Source organism: Podarcis cretensis (genome assembly GCF_951804945.1).
Source record: "Podarcis cretensis genome assembly, chromosome: 4".
In the NCBI taxonomy this organism is placed as follows: domain Eukaryota; kingdom Metazoa; phylum Chordata; class Lepidosauria; order Squamata; family Lacertidae; genus Podarcis; species Podarcis cretensis.
Window position 1 is genome coordinate 48,562,887 of NC_137173.1, and position 16,833 is coordinate 48,579,719.

The 16,833-nt window shown below is 39.3% G+C and overlaps 1 long non-coding RNA gene across 13 annotated transcripts in view; it reads left to right on the forward strand.

Annotated features, from left to right (window-relative positions):
- The window catches only part of LOC307213857, a 241,109-nt gene that overhangs the window by 92,527 nt on the left and 131,749 nt on the right, over positions 1–16,833 (forward strand). For all 13 annotated transcript variants that reach the window (XR_013837734.1, XR_013837735.1, XR_013837736.1 and 10 more), the window contains one exon: positions 10,026–10,098. This is a non-coding gene — a long non-coding RNA (uncharacterized lncRNA). The remainder of the gene's footprint in view (positions 1–10,025; positions 10,099–16,833) is intronic.

Genomic DNA, 16,833 nt, shown 5'->3' on the forward strand with positions numbered 1-16,833 from the left:
CTTCCTCCTGAGAAAACTGATCAAACAAATTGCTTGGTTGCCCACTTTCCAGCCCTCCTTGTGGCTCTGTGTTAAAAGTAGGAAACTGAGATGATTTTGCTATGGGTGGATATTAGGGTTGCTTTTTCAAAAAGCTGCTATAGAAAGTACTTTCCTTTTGGGTTATTGACACTGTATTCTTAAACTTGAAAATGTTTTTGTCTGCTTGAGGACTTAGATTCTTTTGAATTCCTAAATGAAATGACCTGATCCTAAAATTCTTTGATTAATGTTTGGATCAACGTTTAGCTGTTTATTGGATTTTGCTCCTCTTCAATTACTGGGGTTACATAGCCAGATGGGTAGGATCATCCTCATCATTATAGCACTCATCTTGGCAGTGTTAACATATTTCTTCCTCCAGTGCAGGAGATTGGACTGGATGGCCCTCAGGGTCCCTTTCAGCTCTACAGTTCTATGATTCCATTTCAAATTTCAGATTTAAGTGCATTGGGAAAGAAAATATTGACAGTATTGAGAGTATTTTTTAAAAAAATACACATTTATGTCTGATTAGAATAGAATTACAGGTAAAAACATGCAGAACATGACTCAGATAAGAAACAGATTTACTCCTTAATGTAATGTGTCCTTGCTGGGATTATCTTCATACCAAGTGCTGAACCCATATAAAACAGCAAGAGCATTTTATTACCTAGCTTGGATAAATAGAAAGAAATCACTCTTAAATTGCAAGGAACTGTTTTTAAGTAAGTCAATCAAATCTAATTAAGAGAAAACTTAAGAAGTAGAATTAAGCAGTAGAATTTCTTAAATTATATTTATCCTAATTTTTAATTTAATTTCACGTTAGAAAAGTTACTGCATCTCTTTTTTAAAAAAATGCACATAAAGTATTTTGTCCCTAAAGATCTTAAAAGTGATCACAAACATGATATATAGGAATATTTTGTTACTTGTTTCCCCTGAATAGTTAAAATAGGGGTGGTAGTGTGAGTACCCATAATTCTTCTTGTTTGGGTTTGGGTTAGTCTGCTTGCTTGCTTTTCTGTATTGTTGCACACCAGCCCAATCTCCAAGCAGTGCGAGATTCCAGGGTTTCCAGGCACTCACCCAGGGTTCAGTTTCCTCAGAATGTGAAACAGCGAAGACTGTGGTGTCCTTAGGATATATGGTTTATTTACACATAGCAAGACCCCAAGAGGGCCTTCCTTCTCCCATAGCCACAGTCTTGGGTTCAAGCAGAAATCAAGCATGTCTCTCTTCCTTTCAGGCTTCTGCAGCCTGCTTCTAGCTCACGCATCTCAACTCTGACCTTTGTCTTTCTAACCACCAACAAGGTCAGCAGGGGCACAAACTGTAGGGAGATCTGGGAGCCTGAGCACCCACAAAAGAATTGCCACCGTAAGTTGGGTTCTGAAACCTCGCGAGGCCTCAGAAAGCATCTCCGAGCACTTGCAAGACCTCCAGGTTCCCATGAGATCTCGGAACCTGACTTCCGGTGCCACCGGAAGTCAGTTTCTGAAGCCGGGGGCATGCGTGACGTCATGACATCATGCTGCATGTGATGTCATGACATCACACACACTGGGCACCCATGAACAGGGGCCCAAGTTGGCTCCCCTGCAGGTGAGGGAGGGGGGCCATGCACTTGTCCTCTGACACAGAGTCCACTTTAGTTCCTTTGTTACCTTAATGATCCATACTTTGGGAGCCATTATCAAGAAACCTGTCTGCCTCTTGCAGCAATTGAGTCCTGTTGAATCCAGGAATTGGAAGAGACTCAGGCATACAGACCCCCCCCCCCAAAAAAATAGCATTTCTCTTTGTTTCAGTTTCTAGTCCCTGTGTGTGTACATAGGTCAAATCTGTAACAATAATACTTAAAATACGTAACGTGAAAAGAAAACAAAAGCACTAAAATTAATAAATCTAATAAATATAGTAAATAGGCAGTGAATACAGTAAAATGGACATCAGATCCCATAGAAATTTAAAAGTACAATAGAATTACAGTAAACAAAACAGAAACAGCGTCATAGATTTCAGCAGACCAGTTAAAATCATAAAAAATCAAAAGTGAACAAAAAGGTTTTCACATCCTGTTTAAAGGCTTGAATATGGAGAAGTGGTCTTTCACCTTTGGTACCGAGTTCGAGAAACATTGTTAAAAGTTATTAAAATAAATGGAATATAAGAGTGGAGAAAGGGGGATATAACAAAAAGAGAATTGAATGAGTAGTAAATATAACAAATAAAAAGATGTAAGAATGACTGGGGCAGGGATGTGAAGAAATAATAATTACTTTGCCCATAATTTAGGTAACAGTGAAATCTGTTCTTCATATCTAAGAATTGTGAGACTTTTGTTTTTTGAACCACACACCCAAACCCAGTACGTGGGAAATCACTTTTGAAAACAAAGAGCATTTTAAGAAGGGTTTGTGATAATGGCATTGGAATCAGAACAAACAAGCCCAAATGTTACACTGGGTGTGTACCAGATGTAAGAAGACCTTAATGTTACTATTTAGCTCTCACCCTATGCCCAGGATACAATAACCAAAGTTATTTTGACTTGGGAACCAGCATTATAACTTAAATTTTAATTTCCTTCAAGTATTTACAATATAATGCTTTAAACTTTTCCATTTGTGCCTTTCATGAAAGGTAAAGTTTTTAATGTTTGGTAGAAGTGTAACGAGAAGAGAATATTTATGTGGTTTTTCTCATTTGATTTTTAAAAAAATCTGTGACCTATTTTTGAATGGGTGAAACAGCTGGATGACAGTAAGAGAAAGTTGGCTGGGAATTTCGACTCCTTTAGAAACAGTACAAGCAAGAATTTGGTCCTGATTTCACAGAATATTAAGCTTTAGAAAACTAGGACCTTGGATTTTTGCCTGCATTTGTTTGTATGTGCTTAAATCCTGCATGATGGGGCTTGTATGTATCTCCTAGGGTTGCCATATTTCAAAAAGTGGAAATCTGTTTTTTTACTTACCTTGAGCAATTTGAGGGAAATCAGCAAAACCAACACTACTGACCTTGCTTGCCATGTGTCTGGATTTTCCCGGACATTTTTTTTTTGGCCAATTTCTGCCCAGATGCTGCTTCCACCTGCAGTATTCTGGATACGTCAGGGAAATTCCAGACGTATGGCAACCCTATTTTAGGTATACTGTTTGTGCTGTGGAATTATTTTTCACATTTCTGTGAGAAACTAAGCTTAACTTTTGGTATTAAGGGCTATTTGTCAGTTCATTATTGGCATTTATCATTTTTTTTCTTTTTCTGTGTTGTCAGGACCTAAGTACACATCATCTTAATTTTGTGATCAACAATCACATTGTGATACACCCACACACCCACACCAGGCCTTGGCGGGGAAAGGTTGTCCTTGAATATGCTGGGGGTGGGGGGTGGTTTGCTGTTCTTTGGGGGGAGAAGTTTAAGTTTTCCCTCCATTGTCATGAAATTGGTTAACCCCCTACCCCCGATGTGGCAATTAGCATTGGGTTAAACCTTACACTGGCATCAGTGGAAGAGACTGCCTTAGGAAGTGGTGAGTTCTCGTTTGCTGGAGGTCTTCAAACTGAGCCTGGACAGAAATCTGCATTGAGCAGGTAGCAGAACTTAGAAGATGTTGCAGCCAATATCAATATTCAGATCTGAAAACCAGATCAGGTGGAATGATGATAAACAGTGGTTTACAACACCAAACTAGCATCTAGGAACCCCAGACATATTTTTGTACTAATAAGGAGATTGGATATTAACCTCGGTGAACAGAACTGGTTCAGAAGCACCTTTTTGTGGGTAGATCTAAAACACAAGGCTATTGTTCACATCCTTCCTGTTAGTGCCTCAAAGAGTCTAGCTTGGAATGAATTGAATAGTAGGGCTCATTCTTCAATGCTGGAACTTTTGTATCCCATCAGTGTGATGTGCCATTTGGGTCTGCTGGGTTTATACCCAGGTACATGATGCTAATTCTTCCAGAAAAAATAACAAAAGACCATATGAATGGACTGGTAGTTTATGTCACCAGCACTAACCACAAATCCTTGAAGTATATGACCTTTCAAGTATCTTCCAGTTGTATGAATTATGATGATCAGTTATTGCTTTTCAATCAATTTAATATCAGGCTTAGTTAATCAGTTCTCCTCTCTCCACATCTGACCTCAGTATAGTTGAAAGTAATTTATCACCAGCGATACCACACCATTCATTCTTCTCCCCCTCAACCTAGTGATTTGTTCATTTAGCCCTTTCAAGAAATTCTTCTTTTTAATCAAAATCATTAACAGAATCTTTTTACCATCTTGGATCCATTTTTCTGCCTCTTGGCTTATTTGGAAGTTATACAACTGAACTGTTTTTCAAGTTGTTTTCTTTAAAGAGAATCTGGTCTTCAAATTTAGCCAAAGTGTTGTAAAAGCTATTGACAATGCAATAAATTAAAAGGTGTATTTTTTTCTTAATTCAGTGCCATGTATAAATGCAGTACAGTCTATATTATAATATTTGCACTATCTTGATTCTCGAACTGAATCTGTTCCAGGAGTCTGTTTGACTCCTGAAACCATTCAAAAACCAAGGCATGGCTTCCTATTGGCTGTAGGAGCTTCCTGCACTCAAGAACACTTACTTCCAGGTTTGCTGCATTCGGGAGCTGACTTGTTGGGGAGCCAAGCTGTTAAAGTACCAAGGTACCACTGTATGTGTATGTTTTAAGCAGTGACAGCATATGAAAAATATTTTATAAATTTAAAACTCTTGTCTATATTACTTCTCAAGGCTTACTGGTTGACTTCTGCACTACAGCCGGAGGACAGGGCCTCCTTAATGCTGGGAATTCCATCCTTGGTGTATGGTCTTTCTGTTGGAGAGAACTGGTTTCTCTATATACCTGTTGTACCTCATCCCATAGCTTGTGTAAAGAAATGCATGGCTGTAATTATGCACAGAATTATAGCTGTTACTAATCATACTAACAGCATTCTCTGTTCTCTGGGTGCCTATCTTTATGTGGCCACAGTGGCACCATCCATACACCAAAGGAAAGTATTGGCAGGCCGAGGTAGAACCTCAAGGTTTGTAGTGGTGGATAGCTCAGTCGGTAAGAGTGTGGTGTTGAAAATGCCAAGGTTGCAGGTTTGATCCCCATAAGGGACAGCTGCATATTCCTGTACAGTATTGCAGGGGGTTGGACTAGATGATCCTCGATGATTCTATGAGAAGCAGCAACAAAGAAAGAAAGGAAGGAAGGAAGAAAGAAAAGAAAAGAAAAAGAAAGAAGATGGACCTAACGCTAGGTGTCTGAAAACCCAATACAGCCCAGTGAAGACAAAGCATGATAAATGACCATGGGATGCTGAATAATTGTTGGGGAGAGGGAACCAGGAAGCCTGGTGGGTGAACAAATTTAACAGATGATCCTGAGACTCCACGCTGCAACATTTTGCTGCAGATTCCCCTTGTATTAATATGAAGTTTTCAAAAGTTAAGCATTTTCCCGTATTAGTGAAATCGCATGATAAAATAACATCAGGCTGACTCCTACCATTTTTAAATATATATTTTGGTAATCTCACAACCATATATTCTGGAGATTTGTAGCAGCGTGGAGGAAAGTGGCTGGTAGTATCCATGTGAAATGCTGTGCACACTAATGGGTTGCCCCGCAGGACAATCGCCTTGTAGATACAATTTCCAACAGACCCGTGAAGCAAGCCTTAGTTGATATGCCTGCAAATTCCCTCGAGGTATCAAGCCTCTCAACATGTGCAAACAGAACCAGTCATTGGAAGAGAAGTGTATCAATCACTTCAGAAAAGTCTGACTATGCCTTTTAGTATCGGTGGGAATTCAAAAAGGTCAATAAGCTCAAGGCCAGAATGTCATGGCACACATACAAAAAGAAAATAGATATTCCCCATATTAGTTAAGAACATTGGGTGAGGGGGGAGGGAGTAGAGAAGGTGTATATTATGAAAGAAAATGCTGGATTTGATCCGCACTTAATGTGTTCAGCCTTCTACATCAAGTGGTGAAAACAATTGCATAGCTTTACTCACATCTGCTGTTTAATACCACCATTTTCTTTTCAGTTTCCTCCTTCCCCGCTTTACACAAATTTCTGTTTTCCTAAACCACTGCTTTTCACCTGTCCATGTCTCCCCTTTCTTGCTCCTATGCCATGACCACAGCGGATATGTAGCTGTCCTTTTCTTTTGCTCTTTTCCCCTACCCCTTCCCGACTTCATGGAAATTCAAGATTGTGATGAGGCACTACAAATCCTCCACTGGGAGCTGTGCTATAACAACCTTGCATTTTCCTCTATATATGAGAAGACAGAGATGGGAGAACTTTTAGCTCACCCGGCTCTGTTGGACTCCAACTCCCGTCAGCCCCAGCCAGAACAGCAAGAGAGCTTATGGGAGTAGCAGTCTATCTGAAGGGCTCTGAGTTCCCCATCCTTGATTTAATAAATATCATGTTATCTTGGTTATTCCATACCCTCCAACATTTTAATGATGAAATTAGGAGCATCTTAAGGAAAAGCGGGACATTCTGGGATCAAATCAGAAACCAGGACTGCATCTGTAAATCCGGGACTGTCCCTGGAAAATGGGGACACTTGGATGGTCTGTATCCTATTCTTTTAGGATTGTAAATGACTAGCATAAATTTCAAAAATGCAATGTAAATGAACTTAGGCTGATGATACATTGCTTCTTTATTTTTTTATTTTATTTTATTGTATTTAAACATTAATTTTGTAAATACAGGGATGGCTTCTAGTCCTTCTGTGGCATTACATGCTTCTCTTTAGGAGCAAGTAGGTGACTGATTCATGGATGTGTCATGTAGCATCTAATGGCATTCTGATGGCTCCCTTCCCCCTTCCCCTGCCTACTGATGTTTGCTTTAAGAAAAGAACGGTTCTTAAGAACAGTTTTGAATTGCCAACAAGTTTATGGACTTGCTTTTTTGTTTTGGAAATTAACTACTTTAATTACCTGCCTTGTCTGCTAGACTATTACTTGCCTTGTCTGCTGTGTTTATGGCCTTGCCATTTTCCTTCTATGGGCCACTTTAATTATCTTTGTTTGCTCAAGAATGAGAATAAGATTTACAATGAAGGATCTGTGCCTGTTTCCATTGTGGTGGGATCCTGTGAAAGGGCCTCCCAGTCAAAATCATGCTGTGGTTTAATTGAAGACAAAAGCATATCTCTGGACTTTCATTAAAAGCTGTGTATCAGTTACAGGGAGACTGTGAGTTAGAGATACCGCAGTATGTTTATTTTAGGATACTGTATAATCTCACCTTCCCCCAACCCCATTTTGTTGCTGTTATTTCCCGCCCCTTTTATCCTGAAGAGGCCAGCGTAAGAGTTTAACAAAGCACTTTATTGACAGGATAAGTAAAATGAAGAATCAAAGAGGCACCCTTAATGACCTTTTGTGGATATAAATCATTAATGCTATGTGTTGTTGCTAACATCCTGCATGGGTCATAAAAAAAACCCGGTTGGCCCTGCACAATGCAAGCAGAGGTGTTGGTTCTGAATAAAAATTTCCATTGCAAGCAGAAATGTTTTCCCACCTTTGATTTTTCTTCCTCTTTGGATTTTTGTATGCCCCCTCTGCCAAATTTCCCATTGAGTGTGAACCAAAACAAACAAGCCAAGTATTTTGTTTTCAAAGTCCCCTTAAAAACAAATGATCATGAATTACATTGCTTATTTTGATTTCTGCATGTCTTTTCAAGGCTTTCTTTTATTTTAATTTTTAGGGAAAGACATTGTTAGGTATGTTTTTATCTCATGAATAGCTGTAATTTGAGAGATTCAGTAAATCAAGAGCAGACAGTTTAATGTCTGTAGAGCATGTCTAGCCTGCCAGCCATTTCTTCATACCTCACACGACCTCTCTTTGGCAAATCAAATCTGGTAGACATTAGGAGACCCATGAATCTAACATGGCTGACCCCTATCCTGAATATGTCACACAGTGTGGCAATACTCAGAGAACAGCAAGGTGCTTCATAGTAGAGATCAGTTTAACCATCGTAAGAACAACACTCCTGGATGAAACCAATGGTTCATCCAGTCCAGAATTCTAAGCAGCGTCCAAACAGATGCCTCCAGAAACTGCACCCGCAAACCTCAAAGGAACCCACAGTTATTTGCCACCACAGTTATGTGTTCAGTGGACCATAGTTTCTTAATGCGGAAATTCCACTCTGGGCCAAACTACATGTAACAGTGAACGTCCCTTAAAGAGGGCACATATTGCGGTGAGACCTGGAAACTGACACCCTGTGTTGTGGGTAGGTACGATTGGTCAGCCACAACACCCGATTGGTAGGTCCCTCATAGCTGGGTGCAATCTGGCCAATGGGACGCAGTCCAAATGGTTTGAGGGACCTATATATACCTATGCATGTGACCCAGAGCTTCCTCTTTCAGCGCGTGCATTTGGAACACCTGCCCAATTCTCCCTATTTTTAGGGCTTTGCACTTGACCTTGCTATGCCGTCGTGTGTTGTCTGTCATTGAGGCAGGGGCACGGCAGGAATTTTTCCCACTTGGCTGATTGGCTGGTGCCATTTGGGTTTTGCCTGCCGAGTAGCAAATCGTCACAACTTGTAAGGTTGCAGATAGGCTCTGGTTCAGGTGATAGGGATGGGAGAATGCTCTCGCCATCCCTATGTGAAGGGTATTCCATTAAAGGAATCCAAGGATTCGATGGTTTGGTTAACCCATGAGAGGGGGTTGTGCCAGTGCCTGAGTCCACGGGGACATTTGGGTGGCGGAGATAGCCTGTTCCAGTTTTCCGCTTATCCAGGTGTTCACCCTCGGCTGACCTATGCTGGAACCCGGGGTCAGCACTACTTGCATGGCAGGGAGCTAGTCGAATCAGAGCCTATGCACCCATTCACTTTCTGTAATCAATAAACTTGTGGCGTAAATTCTGCCAAGAACCAAAACCAAAATTTGAGTCAAGTGTGAATTTATTTAGGGGAGAGCTTTCTGGGTCTGAAGACGCAAAAATCGGTAGATTAGCAGGCGTGGGGAAAGCCATCAGGATTGGGTTAATGGCATGCAGGAAGGGCAGAGCTAGCCGTTTCCCAGCCCACTCACAGTTACTACCTTGGCGGCATTAAGTCTCAGGATACATGCTCCTGTTGGTGCCAGTAGGAGCCATATTTGTCTAACCCTTAAGTAGGTTGGTGGTTACCACAGCATCTTGTGGTAATGAATATAAAAACATGTTATATTCTGTCATCGAATTCCACTTGCGGCAATATGGATATAATTATTGTTTGCATAAGACCATTTGAATGCTTGCAGCTATGAATATAAGAACATATTGCAAATAATATCCCATCAGTTTGGAGTCAGATTCCAAATTCAGAATTATGCATATCATGATTGTTAGTTTCCATGAGATAATTTGAATGCTTAGTTTTTATTACTGTAAATTGCAGGGGGTGGGGCACGCGTTATCTACATTTTGTTTTTGTGTATCAGATCAGGATATTTTTTTATAATGGCCAAATGAGAAAATTGATGTAGTGACTTTAGAATTATCTCTGATCCTATGTTGTTTGAGCATAGAAATAATAGCTGTTTACTGTGAATAATCTTTGCTCAGAAGAGAGGCCCAAGAATAGGCTAACGTGAGGAATGAATTACTCTTTCTTTCTACACAGCATGATCAGGTCAGGGTAGAGGGCAGAGAGGTTGGAGGGTGGTTGTGAATGCAAAACTTGGCATATGAACAAATAAAGGACTTAATGTTTCATGGCCCTAAGTATGTTGGCTTTTACAGGCGTGGTATCACTGATATTTTTAATGGAAGTAATCGCTTGAGCTTTAAAGCCAGCCTTTTATTGAAGTCTTGAAAATAGATATCCAAACAAAAATCCAATAAAATTAGCAACCTTTGAATCAAGCTTAGAAACGTGTGTGGATTTTTAACTGGTTTTTATTACCTTCATTTTCTAGGTCTTCGGGGATTTTCACCATGTAGCTGGCAACACAGAGTTTTTATTTAACCATCAGGCGTACTGCACAAATGGTAAGTTGTTTTGGCACAGCACGTTTATTACTGTGTAACTCAATGAATATTTGCAGTACTTGCATTCGTTGCCCAATGTTTTCCTGACAAATATGTAGAAAATTACAAAGTTCATTATTTGAATTATTTACTTACCTATTATATATTTGTGTGTGTGTGTACCAGCCCTTTAAGGAGCTCCTAGTGACATGCACTTGAATTATCCCATTTTATCCTCACAGCAGTCATGTGAAGTAAGTTAGATTGGTGTGTGGGGTTGGCCCTACATTTAGGCAAAGTGAGGTTTCCCTCTTAGGCAGTGGCTTTTGGATATCATGAGATGGAAGAAAATCAATTATTATTTATTATTGTGGCATATTTGTTCCCAGCGAGGTATTCTGGAAAGTGTTTTTTGGCTCAGGCTCCAAAATAACTTGGCCAGCCTTGGGTTCTGTGCATTTTGACTGGGATTTGTTTGTATGTCAATTGCTGTCCTGCCTCAAGCAGAAAATATATGACTTGCCCAAGGTCACACAGTGAGCATCCCTGAGAATTGAGGTTTAAGCCCATGCCTCTCTGTTCCAAATCCAGCATTCTAACCACTGTGAAACCCTCCCTCTTTCCAGGCTATCATTGCTGTTGAGGTTTATTTTGTGATGAAAAACCTTATTTGGAGCAGAATTTCTAGGCCTTGGGTATTTTAGGCACTCACTTAGGCTTTTATATGCTGGTTCACTCCCAGGTATGTTGACTTGATTCTTTTTTTCTGTATTGATCATGCACCCTGACCCATTAGCATGCTGGCCTTGCCCTATTCAAAACTGCCAGGCTTCCCCCATCTGTTGAAAACATACTTGTTGTGCCCCCCATACCAGTCCGAACCTCATTAACTGAGACCATCACTGGCTGGGCAATTTAAAATCACTACATCACAAGCCAGTTGTTAACCTATGAAGAAAATCACCTAATCATTGCAAACCAAAACTAATGAATAATCAGAGATTCTTTTAGTTTGACTATCTTCCTGATGGAATGCCAGATAGGTTGAACATGAGGGCTTGACATTAGAAGTATATGAGGAGTAACATAAAAGATGCGTGATGCAACCAGTCTTAAATCTTATAGACTAGTTTCTTCCCCCAAACCCTTAATGTTCATAGTGTATACACACACTTCTGATTTTACAGCTTGTCTGGGTTTCCCAGATGTTTTCACATTGTCATGAAATGGCTTGGTTGATGTCCAACATTTCCACTTGAAACTTTACAATCAAGTGGGAAAGGCTCTTCTTCAGGTCCTGTGTTACACGCTTGAATGTTTACTGATGTAGGAAGGGGGAAACCCAGCTCATAGAAAATGAGAATATAAGGGAGATGGCAAGGCTGAACGCTTCCTCCTGGCATGCTAACTTTGGATATGTAGGAAATATTTATAAATGGATGAACATTGAGGCATGTTACTTCTCCCACTTGAATTGGCACAGTCTAGGAGGAACTGTTTTATTACTAGATTCATGTATACTACTTGAACATATAAACTATCCCCAATCTTCTACGCTTCATTAGTATCTTTGTTTCAGACTCTGCAAAGCCATGTTCACCTGAACATGGGAAGGTTTTATCCATAAATGAGGGTAGGAATACACATGTAGTCTCTGCCCCCCACATCCCAGGGTGTACAGGCTCCTCTTTGGCTCTTTGTATGTGTAGCACGAAGGCCTGAAAAGAGTGTCAAAAGTGTCCTTTTGAACTTGCTTAGAAATATCCCCACATCTTAATCAGGTTTCAACGGACCATACTTGGAAACGTTCTTCAGACCGCCATGCAAAACATACAAGGTCTGGAGAGGAGCATCCAGGCACATGGGTATTGTTGGAAATGCTTTTGTCTGTATCCCAGTGGTCTTACACCTGGAAAATACCTTCCTGTGTTCACTTGAACATTGCTTTTCTTGCTCTTCTTTTAGAAATATTCCTCTTTTTAAATTATTGCCTCACTTTACATTCTCTATAAACTTCTGAAAATGCTACTCACTCTGAGACTGTCTGTTCCAACCTATGATGCTGATATTTTCTATTAATTGGTTTTGAACATTTTGACAATCTTCAGGCTCTCTAATTCTAAGCAATGATTTATTTTTTCTTTAAAAACTAATTTCATATCAGTGCAGCATTCTTATGCATTCAGAGTGATAAAATATGCTTCAAACTCTACATCTACATTTAACTGTAAGCTTATTTTGCTCTCCTGTTTTTGTTTCCTCTTCTGCTTTCTGAGAGTTCTGAAAATACATTACATTTTAAAAGATCTTTTAAGTTTCCGCTGACTATCTCAGGGAATTCTTATGGATATCTAAGCCTGAGCTTCACAATCATCTTTGTTTATAGCAGCCCTGCTGTTGCGGCAAAGATAAGACTGCAGGAAGTACCTCTCCAGTGTCAAAAGTCCTCAGCTTTCATTCTTGTACATTTGTGTGCCCAACACTCAACATAATAATTTCTTACTGTCAACTTTAGGCTGATGTAATTTTAGTCGAGTAATTTTTTGCTATTCATTATCATCATGAGTGCTCTTAAGGGAGTCTGGTTTCCCTACACTTGTGGAGAAGATCAATTGAGATAATCTTGGCTTAATCCCATTGCACTCTGGTTTTGTTTATTGCTTCCTTTGTTGTGAAATTTACACAAATTGCAAGAAAGACATAAGGCAGTGTGGTTATTGTTTCCGAAATACATGCAACAAAAAGGGCCTCTGAATCTTAAGACTGAATCTTGAGGACAGCATCTTGAAAATCTATTTATAGCAATTCAAATAACTAACTTTTGTGACTAAATTCCATAAGGAGCTCAGTGATGTTGGAGTCTCTATTTCTATCGCATATGCAGTCTATTTCTGAAAGGCTAGCATAGGATTACCATACATCAAACAGTGAAAATCTGGCCAGAAAAATTGTTAAGCTTTTTTGGGCAAAGTTGGTCGGGTTTTGTGTTGTTGGCCCCAAAAATTGCAGTTTTTGAGCAATTTTTATGGAAAAAACCCGCACTGCCGAAATGGGCTGACATACGTCTGGGTTTTACCAGACATTTGACTGATTTCCAGATACAGTGGTACCTCGGGTTACAGATGCTTCGGGTTACAGACACTTCAGGTTACAGATTCCACTAACCCAGAAATAGTACCTCGGGTTAAGAACTTTGCTTCAGGATGAGAACAGAAATCGTGTGGTGGCGGCGCAGCAGCAGCAGGAGGCCCCATTAGCTAAAGTAGTACCTCAGGTTAAGAACAGTTTCAGGTTAAGAACAGACCTTCAGAACGAATTAAGTTCTTAACCCAAGGTACCACTGTACTGCTGCTGACTGTGGTATTCCTTGTATGTCCAGGAAAATCAGGATGTATAGTGACCCTGGCTGGCATATGTGCACTGATTTTAATTACCTATATACTTCTCATTCAATACATTACACATGGTGGCATAATTTTAAAGATATTGTAAAAAAGAAAGAAATAGAACTGACCTTTTAAGAATTTGGGGAAACCACCAAATCTGTTTTCAACATTATGCTTCTTACTTTTTTAATAGCATGAGAGAATCACTATCATGTCTAGATATGAGCAAAAATGGTTTTGTCACTGATTGCCAGTACCTTTATTAGAATATCTGTGCACTTCTATTCCCCACCCCCTTGTCCTTAGTATCTCACAGAAGCCTTTTAAATGCATGACTTTCATTCCTGGTTTCCCCCACAGCCCTGATTCTGTAGGCTGCTTGCCTGCCCTCTTCCCACAGCCTTGCAGTTTTGGATCTCCAGGAGATAACTCCCCCCCAGCCCTTTCAGCAGGAGGGCATGTGTTTCCTTGTTGTGGAACCTGCATAACATTTGTTCTTCCCTGTTTACAACTCAAGGAGGTTGGCTTGATCTTCCACCCCCCCAAACCCCTCCTACCTGCTTTCTTGGCTTTCCTTTAGCACACAGGGGGGCTGCAAAATCAGCAATGATCTTAATTAAATGTTTTCTCTGCAGAAACAACAGGGCCTTTCTGAGGTTGAAATGCAGGCAGCAGACCTTATCACAAAAGACAAAGGCAAATATTTATCAAGGAACAAAAGAGTCTGGCTGCTTACATCTTGTTTGATTACCTTCCCCCTCCCTGCCCTTAGGGGAGATGTTTATCAGGGCCTGGTTGAGATTCTGATTGGCCATATTATCTACCAATATGCCAATTTTGTGTGACGGGTAGAATGGCATATATTGCTTTTAAAAGAAATAAAAATCATACCCTGGTTGTTGATATTTGGTCACTTTGTATTTGGAGAAGATGTACTGGAGAAGTAGTGAAACTGCTGCTTGCGAGGTTGTGTGTTGTTCGATAAGCACACAGAGTGTAACGAGACTGAGTGTTTGCGGGGGAGGGAGGGAGGCTCGTTTAATTTCATTGTGCACAGGTTGTACAATGACAATAAAGGTATTATTATTATTATTATTATTATTTATTTGCCTTCAGATGGATTTAATACTGATTTGGAGTATGCAACAAGGCTAGATCATCCCACAATGTTTTATTATTAACTGCCTACCTTCTTTTAAAAAAGCAAATAGTTAAAATCTATACTGAATAGGTGGATTAAGTTTTTTAAAAGATGTCTGATCATGTTTACAATAAAAATCACATTTATAGCATACTCCAGCACAGTATGAACTATGGATGGTGATCCCAAAATTGGGGTGGTCTAAGCAATCCACGTTCCATGAGCATCAACATTTCTTCACACAGGCATATCTAATATCTATTTATCTATTAATAAATAGTGCTGGGGAGCCTAACTTATGGTGTCAGTTGGGCTATTAGCTGCATCTTATTTGTTGCATTGTGATTTTACTATTCTATTCTTTTAATATGTGCATGGACTTGAGACAGATTGTAATACAAACAGCTCTGTAAAGAAAATAATACAAGAGAGTGGTAGCAGTTTCTCCTCTTAAAAATTGCTTTTGAGGCATATAAAATACATGTATATAAAGATGTTTTCTGCACTGAACCATCAGTTCATTTGTATATGCTATAAGTAGCAAATACTCTTACAATATGCATGCTTTCTTAATGAACAAAAGTAGTTTGACAAAACATTTAATGAAACATATTTTTTGATTATGACATTAATGTGAAAAGCACTTAACATTGTATCATTTATAATTGTAACTACTTTTCAAATTGTTACTGCTAAGCATCAGAATGCATTGCTGTGATTAGACAGCTCCGTTAGGTGGCATACTTATGTGTGCCTGTTGCAACAGAGTGAAATATATTGCTGTGGAAAGTTCAAAGTATGTTGTTAGGATTTGTCTTAATTTTGCTGTATTAAAAAGTTTAAAACTCCATGGATAGTATTCATCTAAACTGTTCCACTTCTGGCTGTGAAGCAAAACTTCCTCTCCCTCCTTTCTTCTTGCTGCCTGCCCCCTAAGTTCTGGGAATTGCCCCGATCAACTGGAAAACATTTAGAGGAGTGTGTGGTGGGCACATAGAGAGAAGAAATTCAGTTGCATAAACAAAAGTGCTACTAGTGGAACCATTTCATTCAATATCTCTCTATAACGATGTAGTTTATAAGGATGCAGGTGTGTTTTTAGGTTAGGACAGAAAACATGATACTGTGTTATCTACATGTTTAACATCTTCAGACAATGCAAACAAGAAAAGTTGTATTCAGTGAATGGGTCTAGTTCTCATAGAGTACCGTAATAAAATCTATGTCAGGACTGTACCACTTTAGAATGCAGACTGAATTCATAGGATGGATTGCAAATGCATGCAGACAAACAAACAAACAAACAAACAAAACACTGTACATGGAAAATTAGATGGCAAGAAGAAAAAAAGGGTTTTAGCTTAGTATTTTTATGACGTGCTTGCCATCGATGTGCAGGGATGATTTTTCATAAAGATTTCACTCCAACAAGTCACCTGCTACAGTTTGATGCACCAACTCTATGAAAAGGAGGCATAATTAGACCATTTTGCTTTGGCGTTTTCTATTAAATGTTGCAAATGAGAATAAATTGGGTGTTTTTTTGAAGTAACCTGGACATTCTTGACATTTACTGAAAATATTGGTTAATATTGTGTCAAACATTTTCTTCTGAAGATTTATTAATGTCAGTATTCACTTGGAAATTAGATTAAATTTGGGAATTGAGAAGGGTACTTGACAGTTCTTGAGATTTGCTTATAATTGTCAGTAGGCATGATAAAATTGCCAGTAAAACATTCACTTTGGTTCTGACAATCAGCATAAATATACTTTTAGCCATTCATTTTTTCAACAATTCTTTCAACATTGCATTTGATTCCAAAATTAATCTATGCCCTTATTTATAATTGAAGAATTATATATACTCTCTTCTGTTTCAGCTACATCCTAAGTTAACATGACACCATGCATATGTTTGTGGCATGGCGTATCAGTGTTCTGTGTATGTTGTCTAACAGATCATTTTAGTTAGGACGTTTAGCCATAATGGAGATAAGGATTGTGTGCAATGCTGTTTTTTTGCATCTGTTTTTCAACAGAGCTGAAAGCTTATCCAGGCTATCTTAGTTCAAACTGCTATCTTCTGTTGAGGCCTTGTGACAGGAAGCAGCCATCCCCCATCACTGTACAAAAAGGAGAGTTATTGTTTAGAAAGTTCAAGTTTGTTTTACTAAAATGTGGGTTTAAACTGCTGTTCGCCTTTGACCTTTAAAGAAAACACATAGA